Below are 13,795 nucleotides of genomic sequence, written 5' to 3'. Positions count from 1 at the left end.
AGTTTTTCCCAATAGTCACAGCTTCATTGGCGAAGCAGGTAGCGCGTCAGTCTCATAATCTGAAGGTCGTGAGTTCAATCCTCACATGAAGCACTGAGTTCCAAATTTGGGTTTTTTGAAAATAATACAAAAAAAAATGAGAAAAAAATGGATTTCACTTTAGCAGTTTTTCCCAATAGTCACAGCTTCATTGGCGAAGCAGGTAGCGCGTCAGTCTCATAATCTGAATGTCGTGAGTTCAATTCTCACATGAAGCACTGAGTTCCAAATTTGGGTTTTTTGAAAATAATAGAAAAAAAATGAGAAAAAAATGGATTTGACTTGAGCAGTTTTTCCAAATAGTCACAGCTTCATTGGCGCAGCAGGTAGCGCGTCAGTCTCATAATCTGAAGGTCGTGAGTTCAACCCTCACATGAAGCACTGAGTTCCAAATTTGGGTTTTATGAAAATAATAGAAAAAAATGAGAAAAAAATGGATTTGACTTGAGCAGTTTTTCCAAATAGTCACAGCTTCATTGGCGAAGCAGGTAGCGCGTCAGTCTCATAATCTGAAGGTCGTGAGTTCAATTCTCACATGAAGCACTGAGTTCCAAATTTGGGTTTTTTGAAAATAATAGAAAAAAATGAGAAAAAAATGGATTTGACTTGAGCAGTTTTTCCAAATAGTCACAGCTTCATTGGCGAAGCAGGTAGCGCGTCAGTCTCATAATCTGAAGGTCGTGAGTTCAACCCTCACATGAAGCACTGAGTTCCAAATTTGGGTTTTATGAAAATAATAGAAAAAAATGAGAAAAAAATGGATTTGACTTGAGCAGTTTTTCCAAATAGTCACAGCTTCATTGGCGAAGCAGGTAGCGCGTCAGTCTCATAATCTGAAGGTAGTGAGTTCAACCCTCACATGAAGCACTGAGTTCCAAATTTGGGTTTTTTGAAAATAATACAAAAAAAAATGAGAAAAAAATGGATTTCACTTGAGCAGTTTTTCCAAATAGTCACTGCTTCATTGGCGAAGCAGGTAGCGCGTCAGTCTCATAATCTGAAGGTCGTGAGTTCAACCCTCACATGAAGCACTGAGTTCCAAATTTGGGTTTTTTGAAAATAATAGAAAAAAAATGAGAAAAAAATGGATTTGACTTGAGCAGTTTTTCCAAATAGTCACAGCTTCATTGGCGAAGCAGGTAGCGCGTCAGTCTCATAATCTGAAGGTCGTGAGTTCAATTCTCACATGAAGCACTGAGTTCCAAATTTGGGTTTTTTGAAAATAATACAAAAAAAAATGGGAAAAAAATGGATTTCACTTGAGCAGTTTTTCCAAATAGTCACAGCTTCATTGGCGAAGCAGGTAGCGCGTCAGTCTCATAATCTGAAGGTCGTGAGTTCAATTCTCACATGAAGCACTGAGTTCCAAATTTGGGTTTTTTGAAAATAATACAAAAAAATGAGAAAAAAATGGATTTCACTTGAGCAGTTTTTCCAAATAGTCACAGCTTCATTGGCGAAGCAGGTAGCGCGTCAGTCTCATAATCTGAAGGTCGTGAGTTCAACTCTCACATGAAGCACTGAGTTCCAAATTTGGGTTTTTTGAAAATAATAGAAAAAAAATGAGAAAAAAATGGATTTGACTTGAGCAGTTTTACCAAATAGTCACAGCTTCATTGGCGCAGCAGGTAGCGCGTCAGTCTCATAATCTGAAGGTCGTGAGTTCAACCCTCACATGAAGCACTGAGGTCCAAATTTGGGTTTTTTGAAGATAATAGAAAAAAATGAGAAAAAAATGGATTTCACTTTAGCAGTTTTTCCAAATAGTCACAGCTTCATTGGCGAAGCAGGTAGCGCATCAGTCTCATAATCTGAAAGTCGTGAGTTCAATCCTCACATGAAGCACTGAGTTCCACATTTGGGTTTTTTGAAAATAATACAAAAAAAAATGAGAAAAAAATGGATTTGACTTGATCAGTTTTTCCAAATAGTCACAGCTTCATTGGCGAAGCAGGTAGCGCGTCAGTCTCATAATCTGAAGGTCGTGAGTTCAACCCTCACATGAAGCACTGAGTTCCAAATTTGGGTTTTTTGAAAATAATAGAAAAAAATGAGAAAAAAATGGATTTGACTTGAGCAGTTTTTCCAAATAGTCACAGCTTCATTGGCGAAGCAGGTTGCACGTCAGTCTCGTAATCTGAATGTCGTGAGTTCAATTCTCACATGAAGCACTGAATTCCAAATTTGGGTTTTTTGAAAATAATAGAAAAAAAATGAGAAAAAAATGGATTTCACTTTAGCAGTTTTTCCCAATAGTCACAGCTTCATTGGCGAAGCAGGTAGCGCGTCAGTCTCATAATCTGAAGGTCGTGAGTTCAATATCACATGAAGCACTGAGTTCCAAATTTGGGTTTTTTGAAAATAATACAAAAAAAAATGAGAAAAAAATGGATTTCACTTGAGCAGTTTTTCCAAATAGTCACAGCTTCATTGGCGAAGCAGGTTGCGCATCAGTCTCGTAATCTGAAGGTTGTGAGTTCAACCCTCACATGAAGCACTGAGTTCCAAATTTGGGTTTTATGAAAATAATAGAAAAAAATGAGAAAAAAATGGATTTGACTTGAGCAGTTTTTCCAAATAGTCACAGCTTCATTGGCGAAGCAGGTAGCGCGTCAGTCTCATAATCTGAAGGTCGTGAGTTCAACCCTCACATGAAGCACTGAGTTCCAAATTTGGGTTTTATGAAAATAATAGAAAAAAATGAGAAAAAAATGGATTTGACTTGAGCAGTTTTTCCAAATAGTCACAGCTTCATTGGCGAAGCAGGTAGCGCGTCAGTCTCATAATCTGAAGGTCGTGAGTTCAACCCTCACATGAAGCACTGAGGTCCAAATTTGGGTTTTTTGAAGATAATAGAAAAAAAATGAGAAAAAAATGGATTTGACTTGAGCAGTTTTTCCAAATAGTCACAGCTTCATTGGCGAAGCAGGTTGCGCGTCAGTCTCATAATCTGAAGGTCGTGAGTTCAATCCTCACATGAAGCACTGAGTTCCAAATTTTGATTTTTTGAAAATGATACAAAAAAAAATGAGAAAAAAATGGATTTCACTTGAGCAGTTTTTCCAAATAGTCACAGCTTCATTGGCGAAGCAGGTAGCGCGTCAGTCTCATAATCTGAAGGTCGTGAGTTCAACCCTCGCATGAAGCACTGAGTTCCAAATTTGGGATTTTTGAAAATAATAGAAAAAAAATGAGAAAAAAATGGTTTTCACTTTAGCAGTTTTTCCAAATAGTCACAGCTTCATTGGCGAAGCAGGTAGCGCGTCAGTCTCATAACCTGAAGGTCGTGAGTTCAATCCTCACATGAAGCACTGAGTTCCAAATTTGGGTTTTTTGAAAATAATAGAAAAAAATGAGAAAAAAATGGATTTGACTTGAGCAGTTTTTCCAAATAGTCACAGCTTCATTGGCGAAGCAGGTAGCGCGTCAGTCTCATAATCTGAAGGTCGTGAGTTCAACCCTCACATGAAGCACTGAGTTCCAAATTTGGGTTTTTTGAAAATAATAGAAAAAAAATGAGAAAAAAATGGATTTGACTTGAGCAGTTTTTCCAAATAGTCACAGCTTCATTGGCGAAGCAGGTAGCGCGTCAGTCTCATAATCTGAAGGTCGTGAGATCAACCCTCACATGAAGCACTGAGTTCCAAATTTGGGTTTTTTGAAAATAATAGAAAAAAAATGAGAAAAAAATGGATTTGACTTGAGCAGTTTTTCCAAATAGTCACAGCTTCATTGGTGAAGCAGGTAGCGCGTCAGTCTCATAATCTGAAGGTCGTGAGTTCAACCCTCACATGAAGCACTGAGTTCCAAATTTGGGTTTTTTGAAAATAATAGAAAAAAATGAGAAAAAAATGGATTTGACTTGAGCAGTTTTTCCAAATAGTCACAGCTTCATTGGCGAAGCAGGTTGCGCGTCAGTCTCGTAATCTGAAGGTCGTGAGTTCAATTCTCACATGAAGCACTGAGTTCCAAATTTGGGTTTTTTGAAAATAATAGAAAAAAAATGAGAAAAAAATGGATTTGACTTGAGCAGTTTTTCCATATAGTCACAGCTTCATTGGCGAAGCAGGTAGCGCGTCAGTCTCATAATCTGAAGGTCGTGAGTTCAACCCTCACATGAAGCACTGAGTTCCAAATTTGGGTTTTTTGAAAATAATAGAAAAAAAATGAGAAAAAAATGGATTTGACTTGAGCAGTTTTTCCAAATAGTCACAGCTTGATTGGCGAAGCAGGTAGCGCGTCAGTCTCATAATCTGAAGGTCGTGAGTTCAACCCTCACATGAAGCACTGAGTTCCAAATTTGGGTTTTTTGAAAATAATAGAAAAAAAATGAGAAAAAAATGGATTTGACTTGAGCAGTTTTTCCAAATAGTCACAGTTTCATTGGCGAAGCAGGTAGCGCGTCAGTCTCATAATCTGAAGGTCGTGAGTTCAACCCTCACATGAAGCACTGAGTTCCAAATTTGGGTTTTTTGAAAATAATAGAAAAAAAATGAGAAAAAAATGGATTTGACTTGAGCAGTTTTTCCAAATAGTCACAGCTTCATTGGCGAAGCAGGTTGCGCGTCAGTCTCGTAATCTGAAGGTCGTGAGTTCAATTCTCACATGAAGCACTGAGTTCCAAATTTGGGTTTTTTGAAAATAATAGAAAAAAAATGAGAAAAAAATGGATTTGACTTGAGCAGTTTTTCCAAATAGTCACAGCTTCATTGGCGAAGCAGGTAGCGCGTCAGTCTCATAATCTGAAGGTCGTGAGTTTAACCCTCACATGAAGCACTGAGTTCCAAATTTGGGTTTTTTGAAAACAATAGAAAAAAAATGAGAAAAAAATGGATTTGACTTGAGCAGTTTTTCCAAATAGTCACAGCTTCATTGGCGAAGCAGGTAGCGCGTCAGTCTCATAATCTGAAGGTCGTGAGTTCAACCCTCACATGAAGCACTGAGTTCCAAATTTGGGTTTTTTGAAAATAATAGAAAAAAAAATGAGAAAAAAATGGATTTGACTTGAGCAGTTTTTCCAAATAGTCACAGCTTCATTGGCGAAGCAGGTAGCGCGTCAGTCTCATAATCTGAAGGTCGTGAGTTCAATCCTCACATGATGCACTGAGTTCCAAATTTGGATTTTTTGAAAATGATACAAAAAAAAATGAGAAAAAAATGGATTTCACTTGAGCAGTTTTTCTAAATAGTCACAGCTTCATTGGCGAAGCAGGTAGCGCATCAGTCTCATAATCTGAAGGTCGTGAGTTCAACCCTCACATGAAGCACTGAGTTCCAAATTTGGGTTTTTTGAAAATAATACAAAAAAAAATGAGAAAAAAATGGATTTCACTTGAGCAGTTTTTCCAAATAGTCACAGCTTCATTGGCGAAGCAGGTAGCGCGTCAGTCTCATAATCTGAAGGTCGTGAGTTCAACCCTCACATGAAGCACTGAGTTCCAAATTTGGGTTTTTTGAAAATAATAGAAAAAAAATGAGAAAAAAATGGATTTGACTTGAGCAGTTTTTCCAAATAGTCACAGCTTCATTGGCGAAGCAGGTAGCGCGTCAGTCTCATAATCTGAAGGTCGTGAGTTCAACCCTCACATGAAGCACTGAGTTCCAAATTTGGGTTTTTTGAAAATAATAGAAAAAAAATGAGAAAAAAATGGATTTGACTTGAGCAGTTTTTCCAAATAGTCACAGCTTCATTGGCGAAGCAGGTAGCGCGTCAGTCTCATAATCTGAAGGTCGTGAGTTCAACCCTCACATGAAGCACTGAGTTCCAAATTTGGGTTTTTTGAAAATAATAGAAAAAAAATGAGAAAAAAATGGATTTGACTTGAGCAGTTTTTCCAAATAGTTACAGCTTCATTGGCGAAGCAGGTTGCGCGTCAGTCTCATAATCTGAAGGTCGTGAGTTCAATCCTCATATGAAGCACTGAGTTCCAAATTTGGGTTTTTTGAAAATAATACAAAAAAAAAATGAGAAAAAAATGGATTTTACTTGAGCAGTTTTTCCAAATAGTCACAGCTTCATTGGCGAAGCAGGTAGCGCGTCAGTCTCATAATCTGAAGGTCGTGAGTTCAACCCTCACATGAAGCACTGAGTTCCAAATTTGGGTTTTTTGAAAATAATAGAAAAAAAATGAGAAAAAAATGGATTTGACTTGAGCAGTTTTTCCAAATAGTCACAGCTTCATTGGCGAAGCAGGTAGCGCGTCAGTCTCATAATCTGAAGGTCGTGAGTTCAACCCTCACATGAAGCACTGAGTTCCAAATTTGGGTTTTTTGAAAATAATAGAAAAAAAATGAGAAAAAAATGGATTTGACTTGAGCAGTTTTTCCAAATAGTCACAGCTTCATTGGCGAAGCAGGTTGCGCTCAGTCTCATAATCTGAAGGTCGTGAGTTCAATCCTCACATGAAGCACTGAGTTCCAAATTTGGGTTTTTTGAAAATAATACAAAAAAAAATGAGAAAAAAATGGATTTGACTTGAGCAGTTTTTCCAAATAGTCACAGCTTCATTGGCGAAGCAGGTAGCGCGTCAGTCTTATAATCTGAAGGTCGTGGGTTCGACCCTCACATGAAGCACTGAGTTCCATATTTGGGTTTCTTGAAAATAATAGAAAAAAAATGAGAAAAAAATGGATTTGACTTGAGCAGTTTTTCCAAATAGTGACAGCTTCTTTGGCGAAGCAGGTAGCGCGTCAGTCTCATAATCTGAAGGTCGTGAGTTCAACCCTCGCATGAAGCACTGAGTTCCAAATTTTGGTTTTTTGAAAATAATAGAAAAAAAATGAGAAAAAAATGGATTTGACTTGAGCAGTTTTTCCAAATAGTCACAGCTTCATTGGCGAAGCAGGTAGCGCATCAGTCTCATAATCTGAAGGTCGTGAGTTCAACCCTCACATGAAGCATTGAGTTCCAAATTTGGGTTTTTTGAAAATAATACAAAAAAAAATGAGAAAAAAATGGATTTCACTTGAGCAGTTTTTCCAAATAGTCACAGCTTCATTGGCGAAGCAGGTAGCGCGTCAGTCTTATAATCTGAAGGTCGTGGGTTCGACCCTCACATGAAGCACTGAGTTCCATATTTGGGTTTCTTGAAAATAATAGAAAAAAAATGAGAAAAAAATGGATTTGACTTGAGCAGTTTTTCCAAATAGTCACAGCTTCATTGGCGAAGCAGGTAGCGCGTCAGTCTCATAATCTGAAGGTCGTGAGTTCAACCCTCACATGAAGCACTGAGTTCCAAATTTGGGTTTTTTGAAAATAATAGAAAAAAAATGAGAAAAAAATGGATTTGACTTGAGCAGTTTTTCCAAATAGTCACAGCTTCATTGGCGAAGCAGGTAGCGCGTCAGTCTCATAATCTGAAGGTCGTGAGTTCAACCCTCACATGAAGCACTGAGTTCCAAATTTGGGTTTTTTGAAAATAATAGAAAAAAAATGAGAAAAAAATGGATTTGACTTGAGCAGTTTTTCCAAATAGTCACAGCTTCATTGGCGAAGCAGGTAGCGCGTCAGTCTCATAATCTGAAGGTCGTGAGTTCAACCCTCACATGAAGCACTGAGTTCCAAATTTGGGTTTTTTGAAAATAATAGAAAAAAAATGAGAAAAAAATGGATTTGACTTGAGCAGTTTTTCCAAATAGTCACAGCTTCATTGGCGAAGCAGGTTGCGCGTCAGTCTCGTAATCTGAAGGTCGTGAGTTCAATTCTCACATGAAGCACTGAGTTCCAAATTTGGGTTTTTTGAAAATAATAGAAAAAAAATGAGAAAAAAATGGATTTGACTTGAGCAGTTTTTCCAAATAGTCACAGCTTCATTGGCGAAGCAGGTAGCGCGTCAGTCTCATAATCTGAAGGTCGTGAGTTTAACCCTCACATGAAGCACTGAGTTCCAAATTTGGGTTTTTTGAAAACAATAGAAAAAAAATGAGAAAAAAATGGATTTGACTTGAGCAGTTTTTCCAAATAGTCACAGCTTCATTGGCGAAGCAGGTAGCGCGTCAGTCTCATAATCTGAAGGTCGTGAGTTCAACCCTCACATGAAGCACTGAGTTCCAAATTTGGGTTTTTTGAAAATAATAGAAAAAAAATGAGAAAAAAATGGATTTGACTTGAGCAGTTTTTCCAAATAGTCACAGCTTCATTGGCGAAGCAGGTTGCGCGTCAGTCTCATAATCTGAAGGTCGTGAGTTCAATCCTCACATGAAGCACTGAGTTCCAAATTTGGATTTTTTGAAAATAATACAAAAAAAAATGAGAAAAAAATGGATTTCACTTGAGCAGTTTTTCCAAATAGTCACAGCTTCATTGGCGAAGCAGGTAGCGCGTCAGTCTCATAATCTGAAGGTCGTGAGTTCAACCCTCACATGAAGCACTGAGTTCCAAATTTGGGTTTTTTGAAAATAATAGAAAAAAAATGAGAAAAAAATGGATTTGACTTGAGCAGTTTTTCCAAATAGTCACAGCTTCATTGGCGAAGCAGGTAGCGCGTCAGTCTCATAATCTGAAGGTCGTGAGTTCAACCCTCACATGAAGCACTGAGTTCCAAATTTGGGTTTTTTGAAAATAGTAGAAAAAAAATGAGAAAAAAATGGATTTGACTTGAGCAGTTTTTCCAAATAGTCACAGCTTCATTGGCGAAGCAGGTAGCGCGTCAGTCTCATAATCTGAAGGTCGTGAGTTCAACCCTCACATGAAGCACTGAGTTCCAAATTTGGGTTTTTTGAAAATAATAGAAAAAAAATGAGAAAAAAATGGATTTGACTTGAGCAGTTTTTCCAAATAGTCACAGTTTCATTGGCGAAGCAGGTAGCGCGTCAGTCTCATAATCTGAAGGTCGTGAGTTCAACCCTTACATGAAGCACTGAGTTCCAAATTTGGGTTTTTTGAAAATAATAGAAAAAAATGAGAAAAAAATGGATTTGACTTGAGCAGTTTTTCCAAATAGTCACAGCTTCATTGGCGAAGCAGGTGGCGCGTCAGTCTCATAATCTGAAGGTCGTGAGTTCAACCCTCACATGAAGCACTGAGTTCCAAATTTGGGTTTTTTGAAAATAATAGAAAAAAAATGAGAAAAAAATGGATTTGACTTGAGCAGTTTTTCCAAGTAGTCACAGCTTCATTGGCGAAGCAGGTAGCGCGTCAGTCTCATAATCTGAAAGTCGTGAGTTCAATTCTCACATGAAGCACTGAGTTCCAAATTTGGGTTTTTTGAAAATAATAGAAAAAAAATGAGAAAAAATTGGATTTGACTTGAGCAGTTTTTCCAAATAGTCACAGCTTCATTGGCGAAGCAGGTTGCGCGTCAGTCTCATAATCTGAAGGTCGTGAGTTCAACCCTCACATGAAGCACTGAGTTCCAAATTTGGGTTTTTTGAAAATAATAGAAAAAAAATGGATTTGACTTGAGCAGTTTTTCCAAATAGTCACAGCATCATTGGCGAAGCAGGTTGCGCGTCAGTCTCATAATCTGAAGGTCGTGAGTTCAATCCTCACATAAAGCACTGAGTTCCAAATTTGGGTTTTTTGAAAATAATACAAAAAAAAATGAGAAAAAAATGGATTTCACTTGAGCAGTTTTTCCAAATAGTCACAGCTTCATTGGCGAAGCAGGTAGCGCGTCAGTCTTATAATCTGAAGGTCGTGGGTTCGACCCTCACATGAAGCACTGAGTTCCATATTTGGGTTTCTTGAAAATAATAGAAAAAAAATGAGAAAAAAATGGATTTGACTTGAGCAGTTTTTCCAAATAGTCACAGCTTCATTGGCAAAGCAGGTAGCGCGTCAGTCTCATAATCTGAAGGTCGTGAGTTTAACCCTCACATGAAGCACTGAGTTCCAAATTTGGGTTTTTTGAAAACAATAGAAAAAAAATGAGAAAAAAATGGATTTGACTTGAGCAGTTTTTCCAAATAGTCACAGCTTCATTGGCGAAGCAGGTAGCGCGTCAGTCTCATAATCTGAAGGTCGTGAGTTCAACCCTCACATGAAGCACTGAGTTCCAAATTTGGGTTTTTTGAAAATAATAGAAAAAAAATGAGAAAAAAATGGATTTGACTTGAGCAGTTTTTCCAAATAGTCACAGCTTCATTGGCGAAGCAGGTTGCGCGTCAGTCTCATAATCTGAAGGTCGTGAGTTCAATCCTCACATGAAGCACTGAGTTCCAAATTTGGATTTTTTGAAAATAATACAAAAAAAAATGAGAAAAAAATGGATTTCACTTGAGCAGTTTTTCCAAATAGTCACAGCTTCATTGGCGAAGCAGGTAGCGCGTCAGTCTCATAATCTGAAGGTCGTGAGTTCAACCCTCACATGAAGCACTGAGTTCCAAATTTGGGTTTTTTGAAAATAATAGAAAAAAAATGAGAAAAAAATGGATTTGACTTGAGCAGTTTTTCCAAATAGTCACAGCTTCATTGGCGAAGCAGGTAGCGCGTCAGTCTCATAATCTGAAGGTCGTGAGTTCAACCCTCACATGAAGCACTGAGTTCCAAATTTGGGTTTTTTGAAAATAATAGAAAAAAAATGAGAAAAAAATGGATTTGACTTGAGCAGTTTTTCCAAATAGTCACAGCTTCATTGGCGAAGCAGGTAGCGCGTCAGTCTCATAATCTGAAGGTCGTGAGTTCAACCCTCACATGAAGCACTGAGTTCCAAATTTGGGTTTTTTGAAAATAATAGAAAAAAAATGAGAAAAAAATGGATTTGACTTGAGCAGTTTTTCCAAATAGTCACAGTTTCATTGGCGAAGCAGGTAGCGCGTCAGTCTCATAATCTGAAGGTCGTGAGTTCAACCCTTACATGAAGCACTGAGTTCCAAATTTGGGTTTTTTGAAAATAATAGAAAAAAATGAGAAAAAAATGGATTTGACTTGAGCAGTTTTTCCAAATAGTCACAGCTTCATTGGCGAAGCAGGTGGCGCGTCAGTCTCATAATCTGAAGGTCGTGAGTTCAACCCTCACATGAAGCACTGAGTTCCAAATTTGGGTTTTTTGAAAATAATAGAAAAAAAATGAGAAAAAAATGGATTTGACTTGAGCAGTTTTTCCAAGTAGTCACAGCTTCATTGGCGAAGCAGGTAGCGCGTCAGTCTCATAATCTGAAAGTCGTGAGTTCAATTCTCACATGAAGCACTGAGTTCCAAATTTGGGTTTTTTGAAAATAATAGAAAAAAAATGAGAAAAAATTGGATTTGACTTGAGCAGTTTTTCCAAATAGTCACAGCTTCATTGGCGAAGCAGGTTGCGCGTCAGTCTCATAATCTGAAGGTCGTGAGTTCAACCCTCACATGAAGCACTGAGTTCCAAATTTGGGTTTTTTGAAAATAATAGAAAAAAAATGGATTTGACTTGAGCAGTTTTTCCAAATAGTCACAGCATCATTGGCGAAGCAGGTTGCGCGTCAGTCTCATAATCTGAAGGTCGTGAGTTCAGTCCTCACATAAAGCACTGAGTTCCAAATTTGGGTTTTTTGAAAATAATACAAAAAAAAATGAGAAAAAAATGGATTTCACTTGAGCAGTTTTTCCAAATAGTCACAGCTTCATTGGCGAAGCAGGTAGCGCGTCAGTCTTATAATCTGAAGGTCGTGGGTTCGACCCTCACATGAAGCACTGAGTTCCATATTTGGGTTTCTTGAAAATAATAGAAAAAAAATGAGAAAAAAATGGATTTGACTTGAGCAGTTTTTCCAAATAGTCACAGCTTCATTGGCGAAGCAGGTAGCGCGTCAGTCTCATAATCTGAAGGTCGTGAGTTCAACCCTCACATGAAGCACTGAGTTCCAAATTTGGGTTTTTTGAAAATAATAGAAAAAAAATGAGAAAAAAATGGATTTGACTTGAGCAGTTTTTCCAAATAGTCACAGCTTCATTGGCGAAGCAGGTAGCGCGTCAGTCTCATAATCTGAAGGTCGTGAGTTCAACCCTCACATGAAGCACTGAGTTCCAAATTTGGGTTTTTTGAAAATAATAGAAAAAAAATGAGAAAAAAATGGATTTGACTTGAGCAGTTTTTCCAAATAGTCACAGCTTCATTGGCGAAGCAGGTTGCGCGTCAGTCTCATAATCTGAAGGTCGTGAGTTCAATCCTCACATGAAGCACTGAGTTCCAAATTTTGATTTTTTGAAAATGATACAAAAAAAAATGAGAAAAAAATGGATTTCACTTGAGCAGTTTTTCCAAATAGTCACAGCTTCATTGGCGAAGCAGGTAGCGCGTCAGTCTTATAATCTGAAGGTCGTGGGTTCGACCCTCACATGAAGCACTGAGTTCCATATTTGGGTTTCTTGAAAATAGTAGAAAAAAAATGAGAAAAAAATGGATTTGACTTGAGCAGTTTTTCCAAATAGTGACAGCTTCATTGGCGAAGCAGGTAGCGCGTCAGTCTCATAATCTGAAGGTCGTGAGTTCAACCCTCGCATGAAGCACTGAGTTCCAAATTTGGGATTTTTGAAAATAATAGAAAAAAAATGAGAAAAAAATGGTTTTCACTTTAGCAGTTTTTCCAAATAGTCACAGCTTCATTGGCGAAGCAGGTAGCGCGTCAGTCTCATAACCTGAAGGTCGTGAGTTCAATCCTCACATGAAGCACTGAGTTCCAAATTTGGGTTTTTTGAAAATAATAGAAAAAAATGAGAAAAAAATGGATTTGACTTGAGCAGTTTTTCCAAATAGTCACAGCTTCATTGGCGAAGCAGGTAGCGCGTCAGTCTCATAATCTGAAGGTCGTGAGTTCAACCCTCACATGAAGCACTGAGTTCCAAATTTGGGTTTTTTGAAAATAATAGAAAAAAAATGAGAAAAAAATGGATTTGACTTGAGCAGTTTTTCCAAATAGTCACAGCTTCATTGGCGAAGCAGGTAGCGCGTCAGTCTCATAATCTGAAGGTCGTGAGTTCAACCCTCACATGAAGCACTGAGTTCCAAATTTGGGTTTTTTGAAAATAATAGAAAAAAAATGAGAAAAAAATGGATTTGACTTGAGCAGTTTTTCCAAATAGTCACAGCTTCATTGGCGAAGCAGGTAGCGCGTCAGTCTCATAATCTGAAGGTCGTGAGTTCAACCCTCACATGAAGCACTGAGTTCCAAATTTGGGTTTTTTGAAAATAATAGAAAAAAATGAGAAAAAAATGGATTTGACTTGAGCAGTTTTTCCAAATAGTCACAGCTTCATTGGCGAAGCAGGTTGCGCGTCAGTCTCGTAATCTGAAGGTCGTGAGTTCAATTCTCACATGAAGCACTGAGTTCCAAATTTGGGTTTTTTGAAAATAATAGAAAAAAAATGAGAAAAAAATGGATTTGACTTGAGCAGTTTTTCCAAATAGTCACAGCTTCATTGGCGAAGCAGGTAGCGCGTCAGTCTCATAATCTGAAGGTCGTGAGTTTAACCCTCACATGAAGCACTGAGTTCCAAATTTGGGTTTTTTGAAAACAATAGAAAAAAAATGAGAAAAAAATGGATTTGACTTGAGCAGTTTTTCCAAATAGTCACAGCTTCATTGGCGAAGCAGGTAGCGCGTCAGTCTCATAATCTGAAGGTCGTGAGTTCAACCCTCACATGAAGCACTGAGTTCCAAATTTGGGTTTTTTGAAAATAATAGAAAAAAAATGAGAAAAAAATGGATTTGACTTGAGCAGTTTTTCCAAATAGTCACAGCTTCATTGGCGAAGCAGGTTGCGCGTCAGTCTCATAATCTGAAGGTCGTGAGTTCAATCCTCACATGAAGCACTGAGTTCCAAATTTGGATTTTTTGAAAAT

The 13,795-nt window shown here is 37.8% G+C and overlaps 7 non-coding genes across 7 annotated transcripts; all 7 read left to right on the top strand.

Annotated features, from left to right (window-relative positions):
• Positions 1-347: 347 nt before the first annotated feature.
• On the top strand, positions 348-420 carry trnam-cau (transfer RNA methionine (anticodon CAU)). The gene has a single exon. It is a non-coding gene; the product is annotated as a tRNA-Met (tRNA).
• Positions 421-1,649: 1,229 nt separating this feature from the next.
• trnam-cau (transfer RNA methionine (anticodon CAU)) lies at positions 1,650-1,722 on the top strand. Its single transcript has one exon. It is a non-coding gene; the product is annotated as a tRNA-Met (tRNA).
• Positions 1,723-6,540: 4,818 nt separating this feature from the next.
• On the top strand, positions 6,541-6,613 carry trnai-uau (transfer RNA isoleucine (anticodon UAU)). Its single transcript has one exon. It is a non-coding gene; the product is annotated as a tRNA-Ile (tRNA).
• Positions 6,614-7,030: 417 nt separating this feature from the next.
• Positions 7,031-7,103, top strand: trnai-uau (transfer RNA isoleucine (anticodon UAU)). Its single transcript has one exon. It is a non-coding gene; the product is annotated as a tRNA-Ile (tRNA).
• Positions 7,104-9,628: 2,525 nt separating this feature from the next.
• trnai-uau (transfer RNA isoleucine (anticodon UAU)) lies at positions 9,629-9,701 on the top strand. The gene has a single exon. It is a non-coding gene; the product is annotated as a tRNA-Ile (tRNA).
• Positions 9,702-11,574: 1,873 nt separating this feature from the next.
• trnai-uau (transfer RNA isoleucine (anticodon UAU)) lies at positions 11,575-11,647 on the top strand. Its single transcript has one exon. It is a non-coding gene; the product is annotated as a tRNA-Ile (tRNA).
• Positions 11,648-12,227: 580 nt separating this feature from the next.
• On the top strand, positions 12,228-12,300 carry trnai-uau (transfer RNA isoleucine (anticodon UAU)). Its single transcript has one exon. It is a non-coding gene; the product is annotated as a tRNA-Ile (tRNA).
• The last annotated feature ends 1,495 nt before the right edge of the window (positions 12,301-13,795 follow it).

Source organism: Urocampus carinirostris, chromosome 16 (genome assembly GCF_059441175.1).
Source record: "Urocampus carinirostris isolate Australia breed hairy pipefish chromosome 16, RoL_Ucar_1.0, whole genome shotgun sequence".
Taxonomy (NCBI): domain Eukaryota; kingdom Metazoa; phylum Chordata; class Actinopteri; order Syngnathiformes; family Syngnathidae; genus Urocampus; species Urocampus carinirostris.
The sequence above is the reverse complement of the archived record's forward strand: the minus strand, read 5'-3'. Positions and strand labels throughout refer to the sequence as shown.